This window comes from Mastomys coucha, unplaced genomic scaffold (genome assembly GCF_008632895.1).
Source record: "Mastomys coucha isolate ucsf_1 unplaced genomic scaffold, UCSF_Mcou_1 pScaffold20, whole genome shotgun sequence".
NCBI lineage: Eukaryota > Metazoa > Chordata > Mammalia > Rodentia > Muridae > Mastomys > Mastomys coucha.
In genome coordinates this window covers 38260380-38274673 of record NW_022196903.1, presented here as the reverse complement: position 1 = coordinate 38274673, position 14294 = coordinate 38260380, and the positions used below count along the sequence as shown (strand labels likewise).

General features: G+C 40.5%; 1 protein-coding gene and 1 pseudogene across 2 annotated transcripts in view; one reads left to right on the top strand and one right to left on the bottom strand.

Annotated features, from left to right (window-relative positions):
• The window catches only part of Tpk1 (thiamin pyrophosphokinase 1), a 364719-nt gene that overhangs the window by 334784 nt on the left and 15641 nt on the right, over positions 1 to 14294 (top strand). The gene's annotated exons all lie outside the window — the stretch shown is intronic.
• On the bottom strand, positions 525 to 2787 carry LOC116098821 (annotated as a pseudogene).

Below are 14294 nucleotides of genomic sequence, written 5' to 3'. Positions count from 1 at the left end.
TTATGTCCTGCCCAGTACAGGGAGGCATTCACACACACACACACACACACACACACACACACACACACAAAACACGAGTCCATATCTACTCACTTTGAATGAAAAACTCTACCTTGGAACACTGGATCCGTTTGTAGATTTGCATCAAACTGGTATATTAAGTAGCTAACAGTTTTTAAGCAGTTCTGGAGAAAGGAAGAGCAGTATCAGCATTGTCTAGGTTCTGCTAAGGATCCGGTTCCCAGGGGACAATTGGCTGTTTGTCTAGGAGGCAAACAGCTAAGCTTCTGAGGGGCAGGAAGAAAGGAGCCCTGGGCGAAGCAGTCCACAGGGGGGACATGTTATCATACGGCAGCTTGGCTTCTCCCGGTTACCTGCACTTAGGTGTCTCATAGGGACTTTTCCTGAAAGCTGGCTCCAGGAGGGAGGAATGCCTTCAGGTTTTGCAGAAACAAGCCTTGCACATGGTGTCTTAGACTAGAAAGCTATATCTTTCAAATAAGTAAGATCCAACTACCGAAAACTATAGACCCAAATATTAAGATACAAATGACTCTTTTCAAAAAGAGGGACTTTCAAGGATTCCACACATCATTATCTACAGCCAGGAAACAATGTCAGCTAAGGTCAGTGGTAGAAGAGCCGGAGGTCTGTATGAGCCAAGACGATCCCCAGTTCCTCGCCCACCTCGATCACAACTTTGTTGGCAGTTAATCCAGGTGGAGCGACAATGTAGGCCACACTACCCCTTTTAGCTCAGTCTGCATTATCCCTGAAAAGAAAGAAGGCATCAGAGCTGACAGACACACCACTCAGCTTGTCAACCCATTCCTTCACCTTGGCCTCCCTGAGTTCACTCAGGAACCTCTTCAAACAGTGCTTGCCATTTCACCAGGTCTTCCCCCTCACCAATGGTGCCAGTCACATATTCATCAATGACATTAGAGATTTCTGCTCTCTTCACCCCGACTTTAAACTTCAAGGAAAGTGTTGAAGCCACCAAGAGTTTGCCTTATCACCTGCAATGCGTGTACAATCCAAGACTGTTGTCCTGCTCTGATAACAATAACCTGCCCATCCTTGGCATACTACACCGAATTAGACTATGTATACTTGACATCAATGGTGGCAACAATGAGGTCTTTGAGAGCAGACTCTGGCAGATCTTTATTCTTGGTTACAATATTGCTAAATAACAACTTGTCGACGACACCATTACTTCTCTTCTGGCATAAACGAAGACCAAAGAGTGTTCGAACTTCATTTTCATCTGGTTTGTACGACTAGTCCATCTGAAGAACTCAGTAGTTTACTTTTTTTTTTTTTTTTTTTTTTTTTTTTTTTTTTGAGACAAGATTTCTCTGTGTAGCCCTGGCTATCCCAGAACTCACTCTGTAGACCAGGCTAGCCTCAAACTCAGAAATCCACCTGCCTCTGCCTCTCAAGTGCTGGGATTAAAGGCGTGTGTCACCACTGCCTGGCTTACATTTTTCTTTTTAGAAAGTATTTTCAAGCCTTCTTCATATCCTGGGGCAACATTACCATCTGATACTTCTCTGGAGATAATTATTTTCAATTGGGACATCACAAATGTCAGATAATGCAACAAAATAACCAAATGAAGACATCCTATCAGCTCCTCTTGCTCTTGCATATGCAATGGCCATGGGCATGAGGGTCGAATAGAGGTCATAGACCATGCAGACTCTGGCCTCCTGCACACTGAGTGGAACCCCAACAGCTGAGCTGACATGCTTGAAAGAAGCCATGGCAGGAATGTCTACTGCTCCTCTCAGTTCTGTCACCAGCTGCCAGACATTGAAAGCATGACACAAGTTTATGAATCCTGGGGCTTTGTTGAGAACTATGATGGGAAGCTTGGGCTTCAATGTATACAGCTGGGCAGGAGACTGATGAGGGCTAATCCCATACCTCAAGGGCATCTGAGAAATTCCCTTACTGTACTGTTTCCTGAAGTAATCTGAAATCACTTCATCACACTGAGAGGTATGGATGAATGCCTTCAATGCCAAGTGGCACCTGGTCTCCGGGGAGATGTCCTTACTGTCAGAGCCCTGCATCTCTGCAGCCATTGCTGCATAATCCTCTGGTTCACAGACGACTGTCACTCTAGCATGGTTTTTGGCTGCAGCTCTCAGTAAGGTCATGATACCAATATCAATTTGCTCAACAGCTGCCTCAACAGTTACATCTGAAGAAGCCACAGTGTTCACAAAGGGGTACAGGTTATAGACACAATTCTTATAAGGTTGAAATCAAGCCTGGCCATATCAGCAGTATCTTCTGGAATATTGTGTGCCAAGATTCCAGCGTGGACGGCAGGGTGCAAGGTTTTCACATGCCCCCTAACATTTTGGGAAACCCCATTAGTTCAGACACATATCTGTGACTGCCAGGCCAGCATCCCTGATGGCTTTTGCCATGCCTCCAGAAGTGACCAGACTCAAACCAAGAGACTCGAAGTTTCTGGCAAATTCCATGAGGCCAGTTTTGTCCGACACACTGAACAGGGCAAGCTGAGAGGGAGCCATGGCTGCTGAGTCAGGTCACAGAGTCAGGAATTGTGCTCTGTGCATAGGCAAGCCTGGCAGTTCAGGAACCTCATTTTCATTAGAAGGCTCAGAAAAGTGTGGGAAAACAAAACTCCTCAGGTAGATTAAAAATAAATAAATAAATAAATACATAAATAAAGTAGTTCTTTTGTAGAACCTTAACAAAGATATTTTGACAACCAACAGTCCTCACACCATGTCTGACACATCAGTATACATATACTCATGTAGACTGAATTGACTCCCACTTACATGTCTTTCACACCCCACTCCAACCCCTGTAGATATCAAGGATGCCAGTGACGTATTTCTTTTTGAGTCTGATTTATGAACTCTTCCTTGTCTGGCCAGGTGCTGGCTATATTCCACAATTCATAATCTGTCACCAGGAGTAATGGCCCATTTCCAAAGGTGAAGCGTGACAGTTCTTTCAGCATGGATCAGGTAAACAGATTGTGTGTCTGCTAGGTGATCTGTCAGGAGAGGGCTAAAGAGCACATTAACCTTTTGGGACACCCCTGTTTTCACTGTGCTTCTTTTCTTCTATGCTCGCCATTTTTCTTCATAAGAGGCAGACCTGATGAATAGCACAACATCCAATCACAAGTGAGTGGGTTGCTCAGAGTCCCTTCTCATGCCTTGCTGTACAAATGCCTCCAGAAAGTCATTGGACAAAGGAAAGAATCTGGTTCTATGTTGTCTTCTGGTTCCTCACTGTCCCAAGCTTATTTGTGACATTGGATGGTAATGAGTCTCTTGGCTTCCATTGATTGGTTCCTTTCTTCATTTTCAATATACCACTATACACAGGCTAGCCATTCTGACATTCAGTTGGCTCAAGGTTTTAAGTACCTGTCTTCATGAATTTTGTGTCTGTGTACTATTTGTGTGATGTTTCTATCTTTGAAGTAAGTGCAGTGCTTACGATGCTACATTGGCCTGGTACAGGCCAACCGAGCCACTAAGGAGGAATATACAAATGTGGGTGATCTTGAATTGGTCAGTGATCAGAGTGGGCACACAAATATGGTAAGGCACCACATGCCTGCAGAAGGCATTTTCACTCAGTTTAGTAACCGTGGAAGTCTCAAGAGTTGATCCAGCCTCACCAAAGTGAACTATTTATATCTACACCAGTGAGTGAGAGTGTATATACATACATACCCATTCATGCACATACTGTTCACATTGTTCAACTATGTCAGCATGGAAGTCAAGTTTCAGAGTTTTAATAAAGAAAGAAGAGAATAAAATGTAAAGAGAACAGGGGCATAGCATTAATATCAAGAATCTGGTAAGCAGAGAAGCTAAAGTGAGATGACCTAAGAGCTAAAAAGATATACTAGTCACTGGAGGAGTCAACATGTGTTCTCACCTGTTCCTAATAGTGGATCTGGGTTGTTTGAAGAAGGAAAGGGAGGAGAAAGTCTTCAAGGAGACCAGTGGTGGAGAATGGAGGGGTTAATTCATGAAGCAATGCCTCGCACAGTAGTTCTCACATTGTAATGTGTCTTGTTAAAATGCAAGTTCTGATGTGGGAGGTGAGGTTAGTCTTGGGACCCTGCCTTCCTAGCAAGATCCCTCTGATGCAAAGCTGTTCATCAACTGACAGATTGTGGATAGTGGGACCCAGAGTAAAAGGAAAAGAGAACCCTGACATAGGATTGAAGTGATGTTCTGGTCAAGATACTTGCTATGTCACCTTACAGTGTCTGAGAGAAAGGTTAAAAGATAGAAATGTGTGAAGGCCCGTAAAAAGGACAGAAAGCCAATAGTATTTTATCATCTAGTACCAGTTCTAGATAGAAAAGAAGAAAGTCTTGAGGATGGAGAATAGATATAATGGAGATAATCTAGCCCCAAACAGATAATTATCTCCTGATTGTTCCTGTTCTTTTGTGCATCCTTTGCTTTGAAAGCCCCACCCCTGCATGACAGTTTAGTGTTCTGCATCTCTGTGTATGGCCTTTTTCACTAACTAACATTCTGATAAAAATTACAATGCAGTGCTTTGTAGGTAATCAACACTGAGTGATAAATGTTAATTTAGTGAGATGTCCTGAATCCTAGACACAGACCCACCATTGGCTCCTAGCTCATAATAAATCAGTTAGACTTTCTCCGCCTCAGTTTCCTTGTTTATGACAGGGTGATAATTTTCTTTCCACTTCCTGTAGTTGCTACGAGAAGGAAATGTATTGTGGCAAATATGATTTAGATGTTTCTACCCCACCTTGACACAAAACCTTTATATTTGTAATAAGCCTTAAAGCATTAGAGTTTGGCAGATATCGGCCCTCTATGCTATTTTCTCTACTTCTCTGTCACTAATCCCAAGATATCACTCCCTAGGTTGCACCTACTCCAACCGGCCTATCCTCGAAGCCATCCTATCCTATCGTGGTGCTCACGATCCACCTATCCCTTGGTACCTTCCTCCTCCTGACTCCTCTCCCTCTCTGTGGTCTCTGCCTCAGACCCCAGCCACGGAACTGAAGCCCTGCCTACCTCTCTTCCAACCAGCACCTGTAGCTTTATTAACCAATCATGAACAACTTGGTAGGCAAGGTTTATACAACAAAAGCTGGTATAGGTGAGGATCTGCTCCTCTTGGAACAACCAGATCTTGGGGCCGAGAATTTAGCATTTGAATATAAGCAGCATCAGACCAGCCCACTCCAGAAGTGAAATCTTGTTTTGAATGTTACTTTGGAAGACCTACTTCAAATTTAAAACAGTATTGGTGCTGGTGACTTTTTCTCTTCTCTACCTTCCAAACTGGCAGCACTTTCATCATCATTCTGACCTCTTCTGTCTTCTTTATAAACAGATCTGATCACCTTGAGTCCTCTTATATAACACAAGTTAGTCTCACTATTTTCTTGTTGGCTGGTTAGAAAATGTACTTTGTTTGCCACAATAATTCTCCATGTGTTTTGGGAGGCAGGAGGTGACCTCTGAAGGCAGCTTCTGGTCTTTGCAGCAGAGGTGACCATACTGGCAGTCTGTTTACTACCGCTAGGGACCACTACATAGTCACTGACAGATAAATTTGCAAATATGAGGAGGGATTATAGACAACTTTGGTCTTGTCTCCATGCCTTTGGGTAGTGGAAGTCCAGCTGACAATGGCAGGGAGCTTAACAAAACTGCAAATTATTCATTCTTAATGAGTCAGTTCTGTAACAGCTAAGCTGTTATAATTGTAGAGGAAAATAACTCAGAGACTTGGGCATTATTAATAGCAGTATTAAAACTGGCTTTCTAAATATAAGATTGGTGGGCAGGTAATTTCAGTGAGGGTCAGGCAAGCTTGGTCTTTAACATTAAGAGAATCAGAGCCCATGTTTCAACTGATTTACTTTATTAGAAATTTCCACTAGAATTCAGCTGTATCCCTCACATTAGATTTTTGTGAATAGATAAAAAAGTGTATAGTAGGATATTTCAACTGTATCTAAAATGCAAATCGTTACTAGTTTTAAAAGAAAAAAACAGTGCTTATAATGTCCAAAGTAGCTTAAAGAAACATGTGTATGAATGTGTATGAGTGTGTGTGTGTGTGTGTGTATGTGTATGTGTGTGTATAAAATGTACCAAGTGATAACAGCTTTGGGAACATTTTAAATGCATGCATTTTCAATCAATTTGATGCTCTGATGTAACAAATTATAATAACTATTACATGTAACTATTAGTAAGAGTATTCTCCCCACCTAATACTGTTAGAAGCTACCAGAAAGATAGTGACAGTGAATTCAGATAGGTCTTTTCTTTGATACAAAGGAAAGTGAAATGGCGCATAGGCTGGCTTGCTTACTCTTAGTGTTTTCGCCTCTTCCTGTTTCATTACAAAAGTGATCGATTGACACTTCTAGAAGAGGGGAAAAGATCTCTAATCTAAAATAAAGAGAGTAGCGCAGGGATACTCCTGCTGATAAACATGAAATATGAATTTTTCTCTCTTTGTGCACCAAGGTGTCTTTTTTGCTCCGAGAGATCTGCACTGTAAAACCTAAGATTACTATTAAAGAAGGCAGGAGGCAATTTAAGAAGTGCCCTATCTCCCTGTGACAAACACTTTGCAGCTAAGCAAAAAATTTATGTTGATAAATTGCAACTGTCAGAGTGTCCACTGCACTTCATGGGATATGTCACTAACTTTGCATTTCTCACTTATGCATGTCTATGTGTGAACTTCTATTCGAAGAAAGAAAGCGCCAAGTTATTTGGAGATGTTCCCTAAATTGCCACAGCTTCGCCTGGGTAACATTAAACAAAATCAAGGATGATAAGAAGATTGTAGTTCCTATTACGCATCCTTAACTCTTCTCAAACCCTATTGCAGCTCTTCTTTTGCTTTTATAGGCAGGTTCTCACAGTGCAGCCCAGACTGTACTCAAACTTAGTATCTTCCTGCCTCATCCTCCTGAATGTTAGTATTAGAGCTATGTGTTTCTATACCAAACCATCTGTATCAGTCTTAGGTGGGACAACATGTTAAAGAAATACACCATTATTTGACTGAACTAAGTCTAAAAAAATGTAACAAAAATGAAAAAAGGAGTTTCAAAACATAAAAACGTACATATTAGCAAAAGTGTTGTGAACACATGGTCATAACACTCAGAACTACAACATACAGAACACTACAGTGGAATATCCACACATTCACAAAGCCTGAGTTATATATTGGACCGTATCATGGCTAGACCACAAAATGTGATAAATAAAACTTTGTTCACAGCCTACAAACACTGATTCTCACCCCTAGGTTCCTACTTTATCTATCAGCTGTTGCTACAAAGAGTTTGCTTCAAAACTCAGTGATTTACCCAAAGAGAAAACTAGAAAAAAAGAATGGAGGATTGTAAAATAATCTTTAAAAAAACATAAAATGTCTATAGTAAGTCTTACCTGTCAGTAGTTACTTGAAATAATGTCAGAGTGGCTGAATGGATTCAAAACAAAATTCAACATTTCTTAGCTCTAAAGACATATAGACTGGGATAAGGTGATGATAAATGTAATGTCACACATTCTGTAAGTACAGTGGAGAGGAGAACATCAAAATGGAGACAATGGATTTGAGCAAACACTAGACCTGATGAACCTAAGAGATGTGTAGGCCATACCACCCAACAATGTAGAGCACATGTTGCTCTGAAACACATAAAGAAAATTCTATAATAAATATCTTGTTAGACCCCCCAAACATTACACAGGGGTTTTAGTAGTTCAAGGTCAGTAAACTTAAAGGTTAGTAGAAGAAAAGCAATAATGCTGACTAGAACATCTTGATGAATGTGGTAGTTTGGATGAGAAATGCCTCCTTTAGGCTTATGAGTTTAAGCACTTGTTCCCAGTTGGTGGTGCTGTTTGAGAAGGTTAGGAACTTTTAGAATGGGACCTTTGCTGGAGGAAGTACATCACCAAGGGTTGACTTTCAGAGTTAATAGTCTCATCCCACTTCTAAATCTCTTCTTCCTATGTGTGGTCCAGATGTGATAACTCAACCTTCTGCTCTGGTCATCATCTCCTGTCATAAGCTCCCTTTGTAACTGCAAGCCATAAGCTGCTTTTGGTCATGGTATTTACTGCAGAATAGTAAATAAGGCTATAGAACTGACAGAGTTGAGGTCCTAGAAAACTGTGCAATGGTGATTAGATCCACTGGGGAAGATGAGTGCACAAAGGGGAAACACTGATCAAAGGGTACAGAGTTGATGGACTTGGCAGGAGGGCACCTTGATACATTCACACAGAACAGTGCTTATAACAATTAATACTATACATTTCAAAATTGCTGAGCACTTTAAATATCTTCACAAGAAAGCATGTGAGGTGGTCGATTTGTTGTTAGCTTGGATTATTCTACAATGTAAATATGTATTTAAGTATCACATTGTATGTATCTCATACATATCAAAGGCTAAATTGGTGGTGTAAAACATCCCCTCAGTTGCAGCTGAGGGAAGATTTGGCTGTCTGAAACTGGGTATGTTTCCACAGCACCTGGTGTGTGGCTGCTCTGCCAATCAACACACTGTGTTAGACATCCACCTTGGCTGTGCTCCTGGTGTCTCTCTTGGACAGGAGATAGCATATCTTTCTCACAGCAGTGTGGTCTTAGAAGGGAAGAAAATGGAGCTACTCTGTGGCTTAGAAGATGCTGGTTGATAGTTTGGTTGTGTACTTGCTTTGTTTTACAACAAAATTGTTAATATCCTAAATGAGGGTGTTAGTGGCTAGAGACAGTCATTGTTAGTTCTGAGTTCCTTTCAGGACTATTGATAGAAATACAAACCCTTTGCAGTCCTAATTCCTGAGTTTCCTAGGAAACATGCTTTTCCTAGATAGTCTTTGTCACAGTTCCCAGACCCTATATGAGTCGAGGGTAGCCCACTCCCTTCTTAGTTGCCCATAAATAAGGGTCTCCATTGCATTGTGGGAAACGGCAAGCCTATACACATAGTCTTTGTTGTCTTCTCTGTTGTGGCTCTAAAGCATTGTAATTGACAGAGAAAGTGATGGAACCTTTCTGTGAAATAGAAATTGGAGAAGGAATAGCCTTGGAGTCATGTCAGACATCTTAACAATGGCATGCACTCTAAGAAAAATTACTTGCTGAGAATTTTTTTCCCTTACCACCACCAAAAAATTATTAGGAAGGACCTCCAAAATTGGTGTCTAGTGTAAACACTGAGTAACACCAATAACTTGGTTTTAGTGTGTATACAGTATCTTTTCATAGAGTTATATCATGTCAGGACATTGCTAGTGTCCATGTAGATTACAACTCTATTTTTATCCTCTAGGTCAGTTGTCCTAGAGAGACAGCAGTTGAATTTGCTGCTGTCCTGAGTGTCAGACTAATAAAATACTATCTGTCTAATCAAGATGTCTAGAGTATTCTAGGTAGATGGAAATGGCATATATTTAAAAATATAAACAACTCAGAATAGCTTGTTTGAAATTTACTTATACAATGGCTTATTTGAGTGTTACTTTTTAATTTTTTAAGCTGCCTAGGTATAGAAAGGGAACAGCTCAGGATTTTTTTTCTCCATCCTAGAATCATGAAGGACAAGGTTATTAGACATGAAATTAATAAAGTACAAAGATCACAGTTCCCACATACTTCACTAATCCAAAGACAGTTGCTGACTGTTAATGTTGTTTATTTTGATATTGTGGTTGGTTGGTAGATAGATAGATAGATAGATAGATAGATAGATAGATAGATAGATAATAGATAGATAGATAGATAGATAGATAGATAGATAGATAGATCAACAGACAGACTTGGTTCTGAAATTGGGAAAGACGCACCTATATTTAATACATCTACTTGAAGATTATGTGACGTTTGGGGCTTTTCTGTTGTATTACTTTATGTAGTGTTTTTATTTAAGGACTACTTTTATGTATGTGCAATATACCAAATGCTACATTAGATGCTGAGGGTCCAGGACTTAGGAGACTTTAACAACCCATAGACTATGCTGTGGCCTGTGTCAAACTCATCTTCTCATGTGCTGCTGCTGTCACAAACTAAGCTGTCCCTTGCACCAGTGTGAGCTTTTCACTCATACATGTGGCTTTATTTACAGTTTTGAGTTAAACATCCTCACATTGTTTTTATCTTACATAACTGTATGTGTGTTAATGCATATGTATAGATGTATGTATACATACAGCTTTACTAAAGTCTAACTCACTCACCATAAAACCCATCTTGTATAGTGCCATGGCTTATAACTATTTCTTGATGATCATTTGGAGTCTTGCTTTCTTTTCTTTCATTTTGCTCTTATAATATATTTTGTGTACAGATAACATGAACAAAGTAGAATGAGATTGCCCAAGGACAAAAATCTCACATCACTCGAGGCTATCTCAAAGATCTGCTGATAGATACCCATTGGGAAGATATTCAATAACTCCCTTTCATCTGCAGTATGATACACACATCACCAAGTTAAAACACAAGAGTAAAGCTCTCTTCTTTGAAAAGGAAACCTTCACTCCTGAGGATGATTAGTTGGACGTTCTTTTCAATAACTAGTCCAGCAAAGGACGGCAGTAGTACCTGTGCCTAGAGCTGTTTCCTTGCTTTGTAGCATGCAATATACTACTTTCCCCTTTGGAAACTGGAAGTCAAGCAGGGCTCAGGTTACAGATATCAAAGCCTGTTCTCCAGGCAGAAATAACTGTGCCTTCTGTGCTTCATACAGAGCTGGCAAGTCCTTGTGATTATTAAATTCAGTTTCTGTCGATATGAACTTCCCAAACTTCAGCTTGTCAGTTTTTCAGTCTTTTAAAGTGTCCACACTTCCTCTGCTCTCTAGAGTTGTGAACATGTTTCCTGTCCATTTATATGTAGGACCTCAACTATAAAGAGCAAGCTTTCATGTACATGTCAGTCCTTCCTCCTCTTTCAGTACGGCATCCAAAAGTGTGCTGCTTCCATCTGTGCCTAATCTCAACCTTCCTAATGCTACCATTCCTTTGATACTTCATAACAGTAACTTTGTTACTGATATGAATCATAATGTAAGTATCTGCTATGCAGTTGGTCATAGGTGACCCTGGAAAGGGTCATTCGATCCACAAAGGAGTCACAAACCACACACATTGAGAACCACTCATCTATGCAAACTACTTTGAGTACTGTAGCTTCACCCTCAAAATCTAAATTTAAATCTTTATTACCTAAGTTATAGGTTTCCTGTCAGACATTTTTTTTGAAGGCCATTACTTGTTTCCTTCTTGTGCTAGACTGCTGTAGAAACCCTTCCCATAACCCTTCATTAAGGCAGTGTGGACTACTGTCCTATCCTATGACCCTTCAATTAAGGAAAGAAGGTTATTCTAATTGCTAAGCCAGTTTTGATAGTATGTTTTCACACTATAGTGGCTGTTTTCCTATAGGCCTAACAATATTTAAATGGAATAGCAAAGAGACCCTCATGCTCCTGCTGTAGTAGGTATTTCTTAGGTGTTCTGATAGAGCTAGGGTGAGCGAGAGTCTGGCTCTCTTACTTGGCTCAGTAGGAATTTGAGCAACCCTCCCCACCATATGTGCTAACACCTACTGTTTTTCCAGCTGTCTTTGTCCTCTGTCTCCATGAGAAGAAAACAATGCAGTAAATCTGAGTTCTGACTTTCCCTTTGTTTTGTTCAACTCTAATTATACTTTCCCAAAGTGGCAGATTTCAAAGTTAAATGCCAGGAATTTCAATATTTATACACACAAATAATAGGAAACAGAAGACTCAACAGCTCTGCCCCTCAGTTCATACCACAAACTAATATTGTTCAACTGTGATAAAGGTACGTGATAGAGATTAACAGATAACACTGTAAGTCTTTCTTTTTAAATATAGATGAGTGGCTTTGGTAGAAAAGAGAGACTGGCTCTTCTTATCCCTCACTGAACTCAATGTAGCCAGGTAAAAATCTCTGGAGGCTTCAAAGGTTGAAGCATTTTTAAAGGCCTTACTTGCTTTTATTCAGACCACATCTCCCAACACAAGTCATTATCTGAGTATTTTTATTATCGTATTCATTAGGTTTATTCCATGTGTCAGGCACTGCTCTAGAAGGTAGAAAATAGTGATACTCAGTATACAACAGGCAATTCTTCATGTTTCTGGATTCATGCTAAGGATGGACAGGACAATCGGAGTATTTTGCTGTAGGATGCTGATGCTATCTCAGAGAGAAGAGGAAGAACGAGCGTGTGTTTTGCGGGGCCTGATTGACCCTCTGTGATCTAGGTTTGCAAAACATGAATGATTCTGCATCACTCTTTCCCCAGCTTGCAGTGAGGGTAATTCTAGTAAAGCTACAAGCCAGTGCTTAGGTCAGGCATCTCTGAGACTAAGAAGCCCAGAAGTATCAGATTCTCCTACATGCTCAGCCACAATTTTGGACACTTAGAATACATGTTATAGTGGGGAAAACAAAGCCCTTGGTGATCTTAGTCCAGTTTAATTGAGTAACAAGATTGAACTTGAGTTACACCAGACTGGGGGTGGTAGGGAAAGAAGAGTAAAGAAGTAATTAGAGTAATTAGAGTGCTGACATGTGAAAGGGACTCATAGCAGAGGCCTGGGCAGAGGGCACTGAGTGAGAGTGGTCAAGGGGTGAGAGCTCTGACCACCTCTACTCAGAAAGGTGAGATAAGCAGACATGAAGATACAGCAACAAGTGGCCAGTAGTCATAGCCAAAAGAAGACTGGGAAACAGGCATGCAGAGCACTGGAGACAAGAGGTATCTACTTTGATGTTGCAGCAGAGGACATATCAGGCATGCAGAAGCATGGAGGCATATTGTAGGTTTTGAAATCGGCACAATCAGGAGCTTAAAAATACAGAATCATAGTGTTTGAAGTTTCCCTTTTTCTCATTTACTGCTCATGTGGAACCACATAAAGATCATCACCAACAACCCAAAAAATGTCCGAGGCTGTATTCAGAGTCACTTTGGCAAACTCAAGGGAGAAAGAGGAGTGAAGGAGTGACATGGCATTCTAATGGAAACCTGCTGGCAGGAAAAGATTTGGGAGTGGTCTCTGCAGGCATGGTACAGGCTGTGGTGGGTCTCAGGAGCACAGTGCACTTCTATTGTTGATCCTAAAATAGAATACTGGAACCAAAAATAGGGAAGCTATTCATTAATCAAGCCCTAGCCATTTGAAGCTGATGCTTAGAGAAATTATTGTTTTGCTTCCAGGATTATTAATAGAAACAGTGGTCCAACTCGTAACATGTCTAACTGACAGCAGGCTAGTTTCCTAGGCTAGTTCTTGTTCCCTATAGATTCTTCCAGATGATAGGTCATAGTCTTCCTGTTGTATGATGTGGACTTTATCTCTATACGTGTTCAGAGCTCACCACCTTGTGAAATGTGAAGCAATTTTACATTCAGAGTCCATGTTGCTTTAGTCAAAAGAATGTGCAACCTGGGATACAGAAGGGACTCAGCAGTCACTAATAATGCCACAAAGATAGGGAATTTCTAGAAATAATGTAAGAAATTAAAATTAAGTTGAACATGTCTAAATGTTCATAGAAGGCAGTGAAAGATGAGTAGACCTGAAAATATAATAGAGAGGTACCAACAATCAAAGTCACAAGAAGGCTGGGACAACAGACATCCAGAGCACTGAAGAGAAGAAGAGATGTATTATATGTAATGCATACATCACAACAATGAGCAGTCGAGTTCAGTATTAGTATATGTGTGAGGCCATGGATTCCCACCAGAGTCCTGAAGAAGACAGTATCTACACTGTCATTCTGCCCCTTAGAAGAAACAAACTCTAGCTGTGAATATGGAGCTTCAAGCCAATCTCTCTTTCAGACCTGTGGCTAAAGGAGAGAAACTTGAAAACTCGCCCTACATAGTCTTTATATTTGCATAGTTTTAGCACAGGCATGTGCACTATGAAGTTAGTGGTCTTCCAAGTCAGTAGGTTCTAAAAGTTTTTATCTAAGCCGTCACAGCTTCTCAGGACTAGATTTTTTTTCAAGTTCTTTTTTCAATTATCACTGATTAGCTCCATTTGACAACTCCACACATGTACGCAGAAGCCCCAGCGTTCTCTCGTTTTCACTGATCTCGGAGTCACTGCCAGTCATGCTGCAAATATCTTTTTCAGATATGAAATTGCAGAGTTCAAATATGGCATATTAAACTGAGTATTAAAATGA